This window comes from Bacillus rossius, chromosome 6 (assembly GCF_032445375.1).
Source record: "Bacillus rossius redtenbacheri isolate Brsri chromosome 6, Brsri_v3, whole genome shotgun sequence".
In the NCBI taxonomy this organism is placed as follows: Eukaryota; Metazoa; Arthropoda; class Insecta; order Phasmatodea; family Bacillidae; genus Bacillus; species Bacillus rossius.
In genome coordinates, this window is record NC_086334.1 from 43,489,609 (window position 1) to 43,504,663 (window position 15,055).

The window sequence follows — 15,055 nt, forward strand, 5'->3', positions numbered from 1 at the left end:
CTGCATTCCAGATTACCTGGGTGCGAATTTCGATACGACCCTCCAGACTTCGGTTTTCCATGATTTTCCGGAACCATATCTCGAGCATACAGGATTGGATTCTTACTTTCCAGGCCAGCGATGGCCGACTGCACTTTTTTCGAGGGCCAGATTATAATTTTGAGTCTAATCCGTGGGGCTGGCACATAGGTATAAATAAATATTAAGATGACAAAATTTTTTAGCGTTGTGTTATTCAGTACAACCAATAAGTACAATATGTGACACTGGTGAAAAAGAAAACGAAAAATAATGCTTTTAAAAATTATTTTATTCACAAAACCCTGAAATAAGAATAATTACCATGAAGCAATAAATAAATTACAAAAATATATTAAATATTTTTCAGTATTTCTGTGAGAATATTTTTTTTCCAGCAATGTCTGCTTACAACTTATTCTACATGTGTGTAAACAAAGACGGCTGACACGCGACAGTTTACCTGGTAGTATTTATGTGTTAAATGATTTAAGGGGCCGTACGAAACTACGTCGTGGGTCAGATCCGACTCGGGGGGCACCTGTTGTTCGTCACTGCTCTAGGCCATTGGTGATTCCTTCCCCAATGTCCCTGGTTTCGTAGCGTTTTATGATGGGTTAGTTGTCTGTCGACCACACGTAAAACCTAACAAAGAAGATACGGCTGTTGTTTGAGTTACAATCTGGCTATTTCAGAGGTCGGCTGGTTGCGTCATGTCCAAACCCGCCTGAGAGCCTGCATCGATGTGATTCCACGAACTGTTCGGGCCCGTTATGACAGCGCGAGCACCCCCTGTTACAGCGCATGTCGTCCTTAGATTGCAGTGCGCGGTCGAATGGACATTTACTTTCTCTTTCCGATGCACGATTTCTGCCATTTGCGCTGTCCTTGTTTCTGTGTGCTCTGTTGCCAGACGCACTCCATAGAGCGCAAACGTTTCAGACACAACTTCGTAATGTAAGAAAATTTGTTTAATGTTTCGGAAAAATTGTATTTTGTAAGGTAAAATTTGGAATGCGAATTGTGGAAATACACTTTCCTGGTGTATTTCATCAAGAGCATCATCATTTGATATTATACATTTTTTTTTAATTTTAAGGAAACGTAATTTAAACACGCCACGGTTTCAGCCGTTTTTGTTAACATTTTGTTTATATATTTGTTTATATATTTGAAGAAGTTTGGCTCATTTCAGAATTGCACATACTTTCATGAAATTCCTTGTTATTGATAGTGACTGTCTGTTACAAACAGTTTCGCTTGTGAAAATATAATTCGTGTTTAGCATTTAATAATTTTTTTGTCAGAATGACTACAACTGTAATAATACTGTCAATAGACAATATTTTGTGATCTTAGAAAAATTGGGAACTAGTATGATTAAAAATATATTAAAGCTTATTATGGCTTTTAATATTAACGACCCGGGTAGTATGAATGTGGCAACAGTGTTCGCCGTTTACGCTTTACTGCAATATAAGCGTGAAACAGACTATAGACGGCTCCCAGTCGTGTGGAAGAGCAGAGGTCGTATCTAGGTCATCCATCGGAACATCCTCTCCGCCGCAGCTCTGCGTTCCATCTGGACTGAGCAAAATCTGGAACCGGCTTCTGCCAGCGACTGCACAGATTCAGTTTGAACATGGCCGATCTTACACACGTGCCAACTGGCAATATATCTGGACAAGTGATTTCATTGTTTAATGGGCCCGCCTAGTCTAGGGCGTTGAGCGTGTGTTAGTGAGGCGGGATGATAAGTGAGACGCTCGCTGGTGCTTCTAGCGCGGAATCTCCCCTGAGCTGGCGCGCAGTCTTCTCCTTGTGTCTAGAAAATCTATGAGAATGAACGGCTATCACAACATTATATGGCCAAGAAGTGAAGGTTAAAGGTGTAATGCTAAGTTTTACATCACTGTTTGACGTCAGGTTCAGAACATTACAGAGCGTTGGTATTTATAAGTTTTGTTTTAGGGTTAGTGTCTTGTCACAAAATTGTGTTGCCATTAATTTTTGTTTTCCGTAACTATGCAATTGTTCTCGTACGAATCACAAGTATTAAGTGATGGATGTACGAAATCTTGTGTGGTACAGTGACGTTTGCAGCTGTACTTTAGTGTACTATGGGAGGTTTTTAAACGAATAATAAAAAAAAAACTAAAGGAATCCTAAATACCACGAAATTTTCTCAAGACTTTTGTCAAACAGCACTCAGTTTACAGAAGACATGCAGAATGCCCGGAATCGCTTAAAATAATAAAAAAAAAATAGAATTATATTTTGTACGTAGGAACATGCAAAAAAAAAAAACCTAAAATTTTATCATTAACGTAATATATTCCATACAATTTATAAACGTATAAATAGATATCACGAAAGAGTCCATTTTTTCTGACAAGTAATTTAATCAAAGTATTTAGTCGTATATAAGAATATTCTTTCATCTGAGAGAGAAAAAAACAACGGGTTAATGGCTTTCTAGCCTAGTTCTTCGGAATACAAAACACTTTGTTGAATTTATTGAAATAATTGTTAAATAATTTATCTGTCACAAAAGTTCATTAGTTCGTGGTATATATTATATAAATGCTTCACTGTTTGGTTACAGTGCTGTCAAGAGATTGTGGTATATTCGCGAGTTCCATGGTATGGTAGGTAGAAGTACCATGATAATGGTACGCAGGCCTAGAAGTTGTGCAGGTGACCCGATGACGTCACGAGCGAGCTGGGGCAGGTGCAGACACGCGCTAGCAGCTGCGCTATCTATCTCCATCCTGTCCCAGCAAGTCGCTCTGCTGTCAACGTTTCCCGGGCGGGCACGTGTATCTTCACTGGTGATTATGAACCCGACCACTTCGAGGTGTATTTGACCGTCTCGCTGCCATACAAACACCTGCGTGTGATTCTACGTCTACGTCTTGTTCGATTACGTCTTCTGACACCGGATGAATAGACCTCGAGCCAATGGTAAACATTAGTTCTGTCGGTCATGCAAATTCCTAGGGGCGTGCGTTTTTTCGCGAGAATATTTCAAGATCAGCTGTGTGTCAAAAGCACTTGTAGCATAGTTTTTGTTTCGTGACTGGTTGGATTCCTTCCAGGTACATGTCTTATGTCGACACACGAATGACAGCAATTTTGTTCGGAAGCAAACACGTCTCCGAATGGCCAATCCAAATCTAGCAATGGCTTCTCTTGCAGACGGCCGTCAGTTACAAGGAAGAAACCGCTTGCGCAGGCATACATTTTTTATAATCTAATGAGTGTTCAGATTTTTTATTTCGTAAAAAAAAAAAAACCTGCTTCTACAAATCCCATGTGAATCAGTGTGAGATGAAGACGATGTCAAACATAAGCTACATCCAACAAACAGCTTACCACCACTCCTCTACATGAGGACTGTATATTATAGCCTTTTGGTCTAATATGCTGCGATGAAACCGAAACTGTTTCCTATTTTTTTAAAATTAAAAGCAAATTATTAAATACAAGTATAATTATCGGATTCAACTCGGGACAAGCTAAAATTCCAACTCGTTTACTTTTGAGCTCTTGTGTGCCGTTGACCCTCAGTTAATGCGGATTTCTCTGCGGCAGTAACAAAAAAGGAACAAAAGAAGTACTGAATCAAAGACAACCCAGTCGAGACTTGCAAGAGGTCAGCATCCAATGAGCAGGTTACATTCGGCCGAGTGTGCTGAGGATTGTGGAGTCCATCCTGCAGGTCATTGAACCAGCCAGTTTTAACGGTGTCTACAAATGGATAGCAAAATGTAGTATGTCGAAGTCTTAACAAGCGGTCAAATTTTCCTTTTAATTAAAAAAAAAGTTTTCTTTTTCCATTGCGCATAGTTTTTATACACTGAGTTGGGGCAAACAGACGTGCATTGGATGTCCTATAGTTGGGACAGGGAAAACTCGCCATTTCGATTACTTCCAGGATAGACTACAAATTAATTTGTATGCTCGGGCAATTGACGTAAGTTCATTGGCTGCTGACTTGTGAGTCGTCTCAACTGGTTGGCCTGTGATTCGAGACTTCTATGAGTGAGGGTCTCTAATTGGCCCTCAGTCCTCCAGATTAACAGTGAACCAATGGCAGAAGCAGCACCAAGGTATAATTATTTGAATTTTAGCAGAACACGAAATGAACCCGCGAATTTTTCAGGTCTCTACCAATTAGCAACAAAAAGAGACGTAAAAAAATTCGCTGGTTCATTGACCTCTAAGTTAAACTACATTCCTTGGGAAAACGCCCACTGTTTACCTAGTGGTAGGGACTGTAAAAAATTCTGTGTTTCAGTGATCTCTAGGATAGACTGCAAGATCCTCTGTATACTCTAGAAAACGTAGCCTGTCCATTGGCTGTTGACCTGTGAAGCGTCTGAACTAGGTAACTTGTTTTATTTTTATACTTCTTTGATTGAAGGGTTCTAATTGGCTCACAGTTCATGTTGAGTTCTGTGGACGAGTAAGAAACCCTTCATCAGAGAAACGTGAAGATGTTTCTGAAGTTAGTAGCCAATAAACAGGTGACATCTTATCGATAGAGACCGGAAAAATTCGCGGATTCATTTCACGATATGCTAGAATCCAAACAAATGTACATTTATATTGCTTCTGTGACTGGCTTACAGTTTATCTGAAGGACTTTTAGCCAATGGGAAACCTTCAACAAAAAAAGGATCGAATCGCAAGCGTCCCAGTTGACAAGTGTCCCGAGTCGATAGCCAATGAGCAAGTGGCATTTGCCTGAGTATGTAGAGGGTTGTGGAGTATATCCTAGAGGTCATCGAAAGCGCGAATTTTTCCAGTCTCTACTTATCGAGTATGCAGAAGACTGTAGAGTCTATCCTGGAGGTCATTGGAACCTCGAATTTTTCCAGTTCTGTTAATAATGACTAGAGACCGGAAAAATTCGCGGTTTCAGTGACCTCTAGGATAGACTCCATGATACTCTATGTACTGGGACAAATTGCACCTGCTGATTGGATACTGATACTGACTCGTGACACGCGTCAACTGGGATGCTTGCGATTTGATACGTCTTTTGTTGAAGGTTTTTCATTGGCTTAGAGTCATTCAGATAAACGGTGGTCCAATAGCTGACTCAGCAAAAAGGTGTACGAGTTTGGAGTCTAGCCTATCGCGAAATGAACCCGCGAATTTTTCCGGTCTCTAATAATGACAAAACAGATAATGGGAACAGTAATAGTTTCGCGAGAGCTGCAGTGGTGTCCTCGTGGTGAACCCGGGCTGCGACTCGGGAAGGCGGGCAGGGGGAGGGGGGGAAACGACCGGCCCCCGGCGTCCCGGGAAACAGGCGTCGGGCGCGCATTGTGCCCGACCGCGCACCCATGACGCCGCGCTGCCTCGTCACCTCCGCCGCGGGCTGCCCCGTGCTTCCTGCCGCGCGCGCCTCGCGTCTTCGGCCCGGCGTGGCGCGGGCTTCGGTGTGCTTTGTCCATTTACATTTCTTTTCTAACCGTCTAAATAAGTTCGTTTCGCATAGGCACATTCGACGAGGAAAAAAAACAAAAAAAACATACATCCGAGCTAGAGACAAGTCCTAATTTTGAAAATATACATCTTATGCAATAACTTTTTTTTTAAAGATAGTTATTTCATTAATAATCCTATGTCAATATCTCAATATCATACGAGGGCGTGTCATTTATAGAGACCTGCAAAATTCGCGGATTCATTCGGTGATAGGCTAGAATTCAAACACATATACCTCTTAGATAATTTTGCTATTGGCTTACTGTTCATCTGGACGAATCTCAACCAGTTATAAACCCTCAACCAAAGAAGGATCAAATCACAGACAAACCAGCTGAGACGACTTAGAAGTCGGCAGCCAATGAACTTGCGTTATTTGCCCGAGTGTACAGGGGTATGTGCAGTCTATCCTGAAGGCCATCGAAACCGCGAATTTTGCAGTGTCTACATTTATGATCAGTAGAGGCCGGAAAAATTCGCGGATTCAGTTAGTGATATGATAAAATTCAAATGATTGTACTTTTTTTTTGCTTCTTTTGCTATTGGTCCACTGTTAATGTGGAGGAATCTGGCCCTTTAGAGACCCTCAATAAAAGACGTATCGAATCACGAGTCACCCAGTTAAGACGCCACACAGGTCGGCAGCCAATGAACAGGCGATGTTTGCCGAAGTCTGCAGAGGATCGGTGAGTCTATCCTGGAGGTCATTGAACCCGCGGATTTCTTCAGTCTTTAATGATCAGTGATGAGCAGAGATTGATGATCGCGAAAATGTTTTAGGGGCAAGGTATTTTACAAAACTTTGCAACTTTTGCTTCGTTTTTTTTTCGTGACGTAGTTATTCATGTACGAATCAAGGCTTAGTTGTGAACATAAGGGTTGAGCATGGCCTGGAGCGAGTAGTTCCGGCGCGCGCGGCTAAGAAACGCCTGACTCGACGGGTGTTTCTTCGCGGCCGCCCGGGCCCCGAGAGGGAAGAGTGAGGGGGAGGGGGCGGCGCAGCGTGCTGTGGTCGATCAGCGATTGGCCCGGTGCTGGCGGCGTCTATTCCCGGCGCCCGCCCCGTCGCCGGCGACGCCTGCGGTGTTATTTCGGGATCGGCGCTGCTCGCACGCCACGCAACTTCCCGCGCGGCCGCAGAGTAAACAACCTCGCAGAAGCGGGATGGCGCCGCGGGTCCTTTGATGTCCGGCGGACTCTTTCTTGGCTCGGTTGCTTATTGGCCTCTCGCGCGACCGGCGGGAACGGCGGTCGCGTCTGATTGGCCACTCCGCGCTGCGCAAGCTCTCGCAACTACTCACACAGTACCATTTCAAATAATGCTTCATTAGTTTACACGTAATAATAAACAAATATAATACCTAGGGACAGGAAACAATTTGCGGATTAATTTCGTCATAGAGTATAATTAGATCATGTATACCTGTAAGCTGCTTACGCTATTGACACGCGGTTTGTAGGGAATACTCTTGGACAATGAAACCCTCAACTAAAGAAATGTTGAATCGCAGGCTATCAAGTCGGCAGCCAATAAACATATGGCATTTTCCCAAGTGTGCTCACGATTATGGAGTCCATACTATAGAGATAAATGAAAATACAAATTTTTTCGGAACACATGAATTTGCTCGTTACCGAGGTTAGGTGTTTACACATCACTGACGAGTTTTGAAAAAGACTTGTCCAAAATACAAATATTAGATGTGAAATAAAACTGATATTGAAAAATACATTACGAAAACGATGTTTTTAGGAAGAATGTCATTTTAACTTGCCTTCATGTGAAATCCTGATAGTTAAGAAACATGTGGTCCGATCTGTTGGTTCAGTAGTAAGAGCGTCTTGCTGGTAGGCCATAGCTGAGGGGCAAGGGTTAGATTCTTGTTATGGTCGGCGTTTTTCACTTGTGGAAACATTCCGTCCATGTTGCTGGACTGGGTGTTGTGTTGTTCCTTCACGTCCATACTGCGAAAGGTAATGGCTAGGTCCATGCATATTTCGCGAAATGATTCCGAGACTAGCTGATAGTTTAAACACTGTAGCATCGTCTGTGTTTAGTGATTAAGCGAGTTTCTTACAGGTACATGACGATTATTAAAACACCAATCACAGTGATTCATTGCGGAAGCAAATGTGTCCTGAGTGGCCAGCCAAATAAGGCAACTACTTCTCTCGCAGACGGCCTCCAATCACAAGGAAGAAACCGCTGGTGCGGTATACCTTGTTGCAGTCTAATAGGCGTTCAACTTTATTCGCGAAAAATGCCTGCCCCTAGTAATGGCGAATCATCTTGGTCTTCGCTGGCCATGCCGAGGACAGCTCACCGCGACGATAGCTGGGGATCAAAGCCAATCTCCGGGCTGTTCATTTTTATCGAAACGCTCATTAGACTGTTATAAGCCAGCGGTCTCTTCCTTGTAATTAGCGGCTGTTTGCAAGGGAACAAAATAACCCGGGTCATTTAGGACGCGTTTGCTTCCGCACTGAAAGGCTGTGTGCCGTCAGTAGTTATGTATCTGTGCAATCACGAAACACATACGATGCCACAAAGTTCAGCACGCAGCGGGTCTTGAAATGTTTTCGCAAACAATGGCACTGTTAAAATTTTTCATCGTATCTTTGCGAAGAATGCTGGTTACAGATTATCCAGGAAGCTTCGTAGATTTACGAGTAATAAGTTTACTTACTTTGAACAGGAATCAACAAGATTAATCTTGGTAAATTAACCAAATATTCAAAAACTTGTTACGTTTACAGCGATTAACACACTTATCCTTCTATGTGCCAGTTTATACCCTGAATATAATTGTACACGAAACTTGAAAATCAGAATATGACGTGTTTTCTACGAACATCCAGTTATTTGAAATTACGAAGTACTCTTCGTCTAGTTGAAGTGCATTCTTCGTTGAAAAATCAATTTCTAACAGCGTACTCATCATTAGACGTGCGACATTGTAACTACCTATTCAAGTAGGTACACAGAACAAAGCATCAAAAGCAAAAAAGCGTAATGCTATTTCAGTGGCCAATAAACAGAAGGTTATAATTATTCTGGTTTAAGTAATGTGGACAATTATTACCGCGAAATCAAATCGCCGCTGTACGTAACAAACGCTTTTGCTAATCATTGTTAATGCTAGTAGTAATTCGCGCGTGTAATGCGCGATTACATGAATTCGGGAAATTGTATTTCGTATGCGCCCTGCCCGGGAAAGTCCGTTATTCGTCGGTCTCATCGGGGAATTGTTAATTAGCCACGGCCATCCTATTTCCGGCTCGCTCCCACGTTCAGGCGGTAAACTTCAATGTCCGCACGCAGCAGCACGCGCGCCGATCGTAAAAACATACTCATACGATCGCTACTCGACCCGGTTACCAATGCGATGAGGTGGTATAGCAACCACTTGACGACATCTTGTTTTCAACCATGTTTAGGGCATAATAATTATTTTTACAGATTAAGTGTAATAATTATATTTTCCTATTTATATTAAACCTAGGTATATATATTGAAGTTTTTTTAGTGTACACAAAACAAAAGCTTTGTACTTTTACTAAAGATTCTTTTGGAAACCAGTTGAAAAGAAATAGTTTGGAATACTAATACTACAAGAAAGATGTTGTAACTTTGCACAACACATGGCTATGTTAATTTTTTTGCATATTTGAAATACGTCTTTCGAGATAATACTGAGTATTTCTTACGAAAATTGGCGCGTAATTTTATATTTTAATTGATGTTTAATTAAAACATAATTTATTTAACTTTCGGAAAAGATAATCGAATATTCAATAATTGGACTTAATTTTGTTAATACTACTGAAAATATATTCAGGAAACGGTTTACAAATAACATTTAACTATTGATGGTACTGGGACAACACAAAGCATGCATGCTCGGTTAAGAATCTGAACCCAGTATTACGGTTAATCACTATTTTCTGATGACACAGTTGTTTTCATGTAAATTTATAAATTTACAATATCTGTAATTTTACATGAATTTTTCGGTCCCATTTACAAAAAAAATACAGTGTATGTACACTTTACATTCGTTTTATTTAGATTTGTTTTCTGCACTTGGTTGCGACTCGAGCAGCAGCATGCATCGATAGTGTAAGAGTATCAGCGTGTAAAAGAAGGGAGAACTTGATCGAGCACGTCCCAGGATGATGGTCTCGAGAGTTCACCGCCTCTGCCGTCGTGGCATGGCGGTGGGCAAGACTTGTGGAAGTCAGCTCCGTTCGCTCTGGCGTCGGTCGATTGTCCATTGACTGCCACTTCCTCCGAAGGGCATTTGTCCACTTTGAATGCTCCGTTTTCCCCCAGTTGGCTCGGGTTATCCTGTGGGAACTTTATGTCCTGTAGTTTTCATCTGATTTGTGGAAGTCGCAGCAATGCTTGTCCTTGCTTCGAGGCCACGGGATGTTAGCGCAATTTCGACAACAGTTTCTATTTAAAAACTTTTGTACTGTTTTCATATCAAATATATGTTTTTGTCACTAGGGGCGTGCATATTTCGCGGAGAGATTCCGAGACTGGCTGAAATTCAAAACACTGTAGAATTGTCTGTGTTTCGTGACTGACTGAGTCAGTACACCAATCTTAGCTATCCAGCGCGGAAGCAAACGCGTCATAAATGGCCCGGCCAAATACTACTACAGCTTCTTTTGCAGACGACCGCCAATTACAGTTGCGCGGGTATATCTTGCAGTCTAATGAGCGATTAGATTTTTCTTTAATTCACGTGTATGATTGGACTGCAGTTTTATTGACCCGCCTTTGACGACACTGAGCCAGTTATAAACAAGGTTAATAAGTGGTTACCCAATTATGTTCAACCCGACAAAGGATGTGACTTTGATATCGACCAATTAGTTTTATAAAATGGCTCTGCATGCAAGTTGTTTATAGCCTCTTGAGAAATAAATTCTCAAAATAATCTTCTATCTAGGGACGTTTATCGTGGGTAAATTTGATCACTTTTAAGGATTCAGTACGACTTGTTTATGATTGTAAAATTAATTACTTTTCTGACTCCGTCCGGCGTCAGATTCTCGCATGTATATTGAACTGGTCAATGGGAATGCCGCAGCTGCTGTGTTACTGAATGTCCGTCATTCGTCTAGAAATAACTACGTCATGTAAAAATAAATCAAAGGTAGATGCAATTTTTTGTGAATTATCTTGACCCTAACATTTTCGCCATAAATCATCTTATCGGCTTATCACTGATCACAAACTTGACACACCCTCGTATGATATTAAGATAGTGACATAGGAATGGCCATTTATACGTCTCTATTGACCTCGCTTTCGCTGGAATAAAAATCATAAGTTACCGATTAAAAAACGTCATTGCGAAAGTTACATATTTTCAAAATGGTTACCTGTCTCGCCCTGACGTAAGTTATTTTGTTGTTGGCTCGAGTTATTCTAGTGCAGAGAATCACAGATGCTGGTAAGGCAGTGTACCTCGTATATCCCTCGAATCGTAGGGTCTCTCTTGACTAGAGATTTAAACAATTTAGCGGTATGTTTTATCACCAGTCCGCAAAAAAAAAAAATATATATATATAAGTGCGTTTCCTCTTCTTGTATGTTCAGACGTTCGTCAGACTGACACGTGCTAGATTTAGACTGCATCTAGCCGATGACAACAGTTTCGATCTCGCATAGACGGATTCGGTGCGATAAAATGAGAGGAAGGTGACAGCTTACACACGCGGGATCCAGTGGATAGTTAAATATTAGCTGTGTAAGGCTGACGATGTAGTCAAATAAAGCTATCACTACCGGTGACACATGCGAGGTGCGACTGATTGGAGTCTGCACGTCGCGGTATCAGCAACCACGGAGCTGTAGATGACCGAGGGTCGCGCGGGCAGACTGCGCACCGACTTTGACCCCACTTGACCCTGAGCTGCGTGCTTGTGACTCCGTCCTGTGTCACGTCTGGTCTTCATCGCTGTCGCTCCAAGAGTTGCCACGGCCGTTGGTTGGATGGTCCGATCGTTCGTCTTCCAGGCCAAGGCGGGAAACGTGGTGGACGTTACCGTGAACCGGTGCGTGTTCTCTCTATCTCTCCCCTGTACACAAAGTCCAGCCTGTTACTTCTCCCTCTCACTGTTTCGTCTTTAATCCGTCTCTTAATGACCTCTTAGTCGACGAGACTTCAACCCCTGTCCATTCATTAATCACTGTTGCCTGGCAAAACAGCGGCATGCTCTCGCAAAAAAAAAAAAAAAACCTTCATCGGTGTCAGCGTGATCTAAGGAGTAGACAAACACAAGCAGCGTTACAAGAGTCCCGTAGCATCACTGCTGCGTCATTTATACCTCTTCCCTGCCGGCCGTTAAACTAGCATATAGCATGCCACACTACGTACCTATTCCCTCCCCCATTGTCTTCTTCCCATTCGACCGCTAGCGCATGGGTTTGAAGTGACGTCGCTGACGCACTCTCCTGCTCTACCGGTTCCCCCACCATGTACCTAACTATGGCCCTCATGAGATCGGAATTTTCGTAACGCTCGACAATTTTGGCCACCTCAGCATAGAAGTTTCACTTTAAAAAATAACTTCAACTACGTCACAGCTTTCCATCTGGAAATTCATAACTCCTTGGCTCAGAGACCTCTGAATCAGTAGCTTGACGCACCGTCAGTCGCCGCGCTGCGTTCGACATAATCAGCACCTGAATCAAGTGGAAACAACGCATTAAGCTTTGTTCGGTCACGTCCGCGGCGGCGTTGGTTGACAGTTGAAGCACGCGGCCGGTAGCCGGCGTGGGTTGGCAGTACGTGCTTCGAGTAGCGAGCAGAGCCAGTGTTGCCACAACACCCTCGCCGCCTGCTTCTACCTATATCACCGAGTGTTACGTCATCAACACCTAACACACAGTGTTGATCCGTTAGAACTGGACAATTTCGCAATCGCATTTAGTGCCTGCGTGTATGCTATTAAATAAGTCTTACGTTTGTGCGACTTTTTGACTCATCGTGGTGAACCCAAGATTAATAAATTCCTAACAACTTAAAAGAAAGACTAAGTCGAGAGTAAATTTGGTTTTCTACAAAGAGGGTATCGAACATGAGAATATTCAGAATTTCATTTTGTGGTGGTTTAGAGGGGAAGGGGTTTATAAACCACTTTTCCCGCTGTTTGGTTTCAAATTCTTGCCTTTTATTTGGATTTATGTTAGGATTTCTTGGGGGAGGGTGTATATCCCCATATCCTCTCTACTGTGTACGCCCTTGGTATCGAATGAACGCTCGTTTATGCTCATTGCTTTCGGTGCAAGGAGTGGCAGGCGTCTGTACGGTTGACTTCGCTGTGGAGTCGCCGCTCGTGCGCTGTCGAGTACCTGATAAAGCATGTCTCACGTAACTTGTCTCAAATTAGACAAGACAGTTCTCAAAAGTAACACCTGCGGTACCAATTTCCAACATGTAACTTCCATAGCTTATCGTGATATTTGTTTACGAACACTCACAACCACATGAACTCGATTGACGGAGAACACAGAAGCAGACGACGTAGGCCATTCATGCTGCTTTTGAGAGCTGTCAAGTTTAAAACAAGTTATACATGGGACGAACTATAGAATCCTTACTTGTGTGCGCTGTGAGGAGAAAAAAGTCTAAACTTAAGAGGGATCACGCTAATTGGCCAGCTGCCTAGAAACATAAGTTTCATTGAGTATTACTGATGATGTAAAAAAAATAATCTTTGCTAACTCAGCAAGTTATTTAAAAAGATGGCTAACTGAAATATATGATTTGTTAGGTTAGCAAAGTTATTTTTTTTAAGTATGAATAGTCAGAGCTATCCGATTAAAAATTGTTGCCTCTTAAGTCGTGCAAAGATCCCCACCCCCGGCTTCCCACCGACAAATTATGTTTGATTTTATAATTCCCCCCTCCCTTCCCAAACAATGCATGTTTGATTTAATTTTTAATTGTTATCAATTGTAGAGTTATTTATGAATGCTTAGCACATTTTTTTTGTCACAGTATCTAATAATTGGGTGCAAGGTAAGTATTTAAAAACTTTTGAAAAAATACCTATAACACGAAAATTACGACACTTAATGAATTTTGATTTTTTGATTCAGAACTGTGATTCATTGGCCTATCAACTGTTTTCAGTAACCACATTTTCTCCATGTTTGTAACTGGTTCAGGGTTGTAAAGGGCGTATCAAGAGCATTTTAGTTCACTCATAAACGTGATCAGATGTACATTTGATTCTAATGTATTTTGCTACCCAAAGAAATACGCGAAATATTCGTGTCTCTAGCAGTGGTCGAAGTCTGCCGATCGTTAAAACGTCTTGATTGTCATGTTCCAGATTATTACATAACCGTATATGCAAGTCATCATTACGATGTCCTTGCTCTTTTCCCGTCCGTATATTCTACGTATAGAGCTTCTCTCTTCTTTCATCTTTTTATTCCCCCCCCCCCTCCCTCTTTTTTTTCACACTTTTCCTTGTCAGTAACCCCGCCTTGCGCCCCAGGTTAAGGGGCCTCCCTAGTAGCATCAGAAGTTAGCGGAACACTATGTTTTTAAAATAATGATGGGACTTTATTAATCGACACTACGAATCTGAAAATTTTTCACCCACGAGAAGATAATACACGAATTGTCTGTATACTTTTACATTTTTGTTTTTTTCTATCAAAATATGAAATAAAAAATCACCAACTTGTCCAACTTTGGGGCCATTTTATACTGCTTAGGAGAATGACAGAAAAAAAGTACAAGTCTAGAAAAAAAGATAATTTTTTTCTGAAGAAATTCATGTATTTAAAACATATAGTCATCGCTTTGAATTCCGAGATATCTTTTCCACAATTTCCGCAAATCCTGAAAGTTTTCCACCGGCTCGTGCTGCCGCTCGGCGAAGCCAGCTCGCAGGCCACACAGCTCAGGTAGCCGGGTGGAGGAACACGTGGCCGGAGGGGAGGCCGGCTACCTGTGTGTGCGTGCGTGCGTGAGAGGGAGACAACCCACAACCGGCACCGGTAAAAGATAATCCCGTGACCGAAAGAAATTCTCAGAATTGCTTTTAGTGTGCCTCGCCACAGTACCATGTGCTCGACTTACTATGTGACTATATTCGTGTATCTCTAAAACATTGCTTTTGTTTAAACTACAAATATCCTAAAGCTTACCATACTAGATCATGTATTACGAAATAAAGTATTGAAACTTATCAATCAACACATTGAAAGTTGTCCTACAAACTATTTATTGGTGGCTTTACAGTCTCGCTAGCTAATTCGACAAAATTTATATTTAATTTTTAACATGAAAATACACTTCATTGTTTTTCCTTTTATTTTTAATAAAAATTCAAGAAACAATTATTATACCACCCAATATTTTTTAAAATTATTTTAGTTTTCCAAAATAATTTTACACATCTTACAATGCCGGGGAAAAATTTTATACTGGTATTAACCAAATGGTTAACTATTTACAAGAGTTTTGATACTTAAAAATGTAGGTTTTATATAAAATGTATTTTA

The 15,055-nt window shown here is 41.6% G+C and overlaps 1 protein-coding gene across 3 annotated transcripts in view; it reads left to right on the top strand.

The window, feature by feature from the left end:
- LOC134533103 (protein 4.1 homolog) overlaps positions 1-15,055 on the top strand; it is a 203,699-nt gene that overhangs the window by 51,864 nt on the left and 136,780 nt on the right. The gene's annotated exons all lie outside the window — the stretch shown is intronic.